At 33.2% G+C, this 3,831-nt stretch overlaps 1 long non-coding RNA gene across 1 annotated transcript; it reads right to left on the bottom strand.

Annotated features, from left to right (window-relative positions):
* Positions 1-1,386: 1,386 nt before the first annotated feature.
* LOC111814918 lies at positions 1,387-3,097 on the bottom strand. The gene is made up of 2 exons (XR_002819771.1): positions 3,006-3,097; positions 1,387-1,632 (listed from the first exon to the last, which is right to left on the bottom strand). It is a non-coding gene; the product is annotated as an uncharacterized LOC111814918 (long non-coding RNA).
* Positions 3,098-3,831: the final 734 nt, after the last annotated feature.

The raw sequence follows: 3,831 nt of genomic DNA, 5'->3' as shown, positions 1-3,831 counted from the left end.
CTCATGGTGTTGCAAATTTAAAGGACAGTGAGATAATTCCATTCCTCAGGATTAGACTATTAATACTAAATTAATACTAATTATTATTACTATTAATACTAATTAGTATTAGTGTTAGTATTAATATTAGTATTAGTACTAATGCTAAATTAATACTAATTTTCTACCCCAAAATTAGTAGAAAATGTAACTGATTGGTGAAATGTGTTCTCAGAAGTCAACACATTTGGTGAGTTTTATGCTGTTTTGCATATATGCTTACAAATGATTCTTGAAAATGTAGGCATTGCATTTATGAGTATTATACTGGATTCACAGGAAATATTTACAGTGTATAAATATTGTGTGGTTTGCATATGTAAGAATTCCTTTTTTGGGCCAGCCAGATAGCTTAGCAGATTAAAGTGCCTGCTTAGGCAGATGCAGGACTGGGTTTCCTGTGCTGGCCCACCCCTGAGGCATAGGACAACTGAGACTGGGCTTGGTGCTGCATGCCTGTAATCCCAGCACTTGGGAGGCTGAAAACAGGAGGATCACTACAAGTCTGATCTACATAGTGAGACCATGTGGACCATGTACTGAATGCATAAAAGAGAATGCCTTTATTGCACTTGTAACACTTAAAAAATAAAGCCCATAACGCTAATATTTTAAAATCTAAGAACATTAGATGAACATGGTATTGGGTATTAGGGAAACTTGATCAGTCCATTATTTGCTTTCCTGCCTCAATGGCCCTTGGTAATTTACTTGGCTGTCTTTATTCATGCAGTGACCTTTCTCTGAGGAGATACTCTTTAATATGGCTTTCAATAATTGACTAGGAAAATAAAAAATACATTGCATATGATAAAACAGATATAATTATAGCTATCACAAGGGTACTGCAGATCTCACACATAGCATTTGCTGTAAAATAAATTATGTAGAAAATTTCCTGTCATCTGAAAGATATAGTTATCAAAATATAATTTGCTAGTGTTTTCCAGGCAGATACATGTTGAACCCACCCTTCAATTTGTTCCATGTCTGATTCTTCAGGATCCTTCCCAAATGGTTCCTCCCTCATATTCCTGCCTAACTTCCCACAAGAAGACTTCGTTCACCAGTTTCCTGGAGCTCTGATCCTAAAGCCACAGGAAAGGAGCTCGTGGATTGTTAGTCACTTTCACACATATGCTTCTCCTTCCAGACTACATAGAGTTGGTTTTCTTTTTGCTGTAATGCCTGCAGGAACACAGAGTGATAAGTAACTGCTGCTATTTCTGTAGAGGCTGAGAACTCACTTCCAACTCAGAGGTGTCTATAACTGTGTTATTTCAAACTTACTAACAAATGCTAGCAAAATTTCCATGCAAATGATAGACACAGTTTTAGATTAAGAACTGTTAGGGCAAACAATATTTATTTATTAAAATGTGATAATATTTCAGTGCCTTCCTTCCAGATCTGTGTTGTTAGCTTCAGCAGAATGAGAAAATACAATCAGCATAAATGTGTGAGAAGTAAAGCGTGAACTAATCAGCATCTGACACACCATACATGTCACTGTCCACATCCAGAGGCTTCTGCTGAAAGTCAAGAAAGGCCTAATATTCATCTGAAAATGGATAATTAGGGTGGTCAGCAGCCCTAGAATAGAAAAAATTCATAAAATCCTGTTAGAAATAGAGATGATATTTATTTCCTGAAAGGTGTAGAATCTCTTAATAAAATTGCTTATATAGGAAAACTTTCAACAAATTAGTTCTACTTCCTTGTCTGGGATACAAAATAACCCAAAACAGTTAAATATTCAACGAGATTCCTCTCTGTTAGTTATATCTGTCAATCTACAAAAGCAATAGATCATACTCTCTTATTTCAAATTTTCAATAGAGTTAGAAACTATTCTTTATATAAACAACGATATTTGTAGACTTTAGTCAAAACAAAGGCATTTTAAGATGCATCATTTAATGTTAGAAATTTCAGTCCCATATTTCCATTCATTAGTTATTTTCACATTGCGTTTGATCGAGAGGTAGAAAAGATATCACTTACAGATCATCTACCATATTGAAGAAGCTTAAGATAAATTTATATATATGTGTCTAATATCCAACATATAAGGTAATAAATATCAATAACCTTATACATTCAATTTGTAATTAGAATTACTAATTGTCTGGCTCTCTACTTCTGCATTAACACACTTTTATTTTCATTCTAAATTAAAAGTAACACAGCTGGAGGGAATATATGTTAATTTATTAATCCTAAATATACTATTTGTCTCGTCAGATTCTATGTTATTAATGCACCATAGAAAACTAAGGTCTATTATTTGCTTTAAGTTCTCTCCAACAGTGGAGTTTTTTCCTGCACATTGTTTCCTTGATTCATGCTCTTCACTGATATACACGTATTTCAGAATACCAGAATCAGGTGTTCTATTGATTGTCTGAATTTCAACCTTTTTACAAGCAAATATAGTTTGGGTTCTGAACAGTCATGTAATTAAAGAAAGGAAGAGACTTGGAAGAACACATGAAATGTAATGGATCCTGTAAATTTCAAGTGAAGGAGCTGGGAAATTTTGGTTTGGATGACAGTATTGATAGGGATGCTGTTAATGCTCCTTACAAGTTTTGGAGAAATATGGTCTAGGCTTGAAACCTGGAAATGCTAAATAGGCCATGTTGGTAATATCCACAAGAGAATCTTATATCACAGAGGCCTGTATAGATTATGCATGCAGCAGTGATATTGACTGATTTGAAACATTCCATGGAACAAGAGTGCAGAGGTCATTTTTTGGAAATCCAGACAGACTGTGAGTTGCGATTACTTTATTGCCATGCCAAAGGACAAAAGATAACCTATGAACAGAGTCCCAGAAAGCTCATTTTATCCATAACACAAACTAGCAAATTTCCCCTTAGTGTTGTGGTAAGTTTTAGAAATTACATTGTATTCTTCCTCAGAAAATAAATTATGGCAACATATTTACTGACGTTACTTACAAATCAATGGTAATATAACGAAGATTTTTGTTCAGGCCATTTAGGACTTTCATGTCCTCTGAAGTCAGCTGGAATTTAAAAACCTATAACAGAAGTAGAAAAGCTTTATTGTACTTAGACTGCATATTTTTCAACGAAGAAATTCCAAATGAATGGTACAGATATATGAAGAGTTTTGAATAATCATTTAATATATAAAGCAAAAAAGACAAAGAAATTTTAAGTGCCAGGTAAAAAAAGTGAATAGAGATCTATTCTGACATAAAAAAATAGTCAAACTTATAATGTTTCATACTAAAAGAATATCATGTACTCAGAAAAATCTAGGTCCAAAATTAAAAATATATAAGACATTTCAATAATTTTCATGAGATGATTTGGATTTCTGTAGCTCACGAAAAATCAGTGTGAAAAGTATTCTCCTCCATGTAAGGCAGGAAGTGTCTCAATACAACGATGTCATATAAAAACAACACAGAAAATGGGCTGGAAAATAGTCTGATTTTATCAACTTTGGACAAATTAAACATCATAAAACAATTTAATTCCTGAGATATTGAATGAATGGATGTTTAAATCTACAATAATAATTTCAGAAACAAAGAGACAAATTAAAAATGTCAACAATCTAATGATGATGAATTTACACAATGGGCATTTTGATTTATTTAATTTTTTCTCAAAATTTGAAGCTTTAATACAAATTTAAATGTCATTAAGAAATGATTTATAGGGCTGGGGAGATGGCTCAGTAGAATAAGTGCTTCCCTGGCAAGTGCAAGGGTCTGAGTTCAAACCCTGGTTCTGAACAAAAAAAAAAAAAAAA

The sequence above is a fragment of the Octodon degus genome, unplaced genomic scaffold (assembly GCF_000260255.1).
Source record: "Octodon degus isolate 3935 unplaced genomic scaffold, OctDeg1.0 scaffold01764, whole genome shotgun sequence".
Classification (NCBI taxonomy): Eukaryota; Metazoa; Chordata; class Mammalia; order Rodentia; family Octodontidae; genus Octodon; species Octodon degus.
The sequence above is the reverse complement of the archived record's forward strand: the minus strand, read 5'-3'. Positions and strand labels throughout refer to the sequence as shown.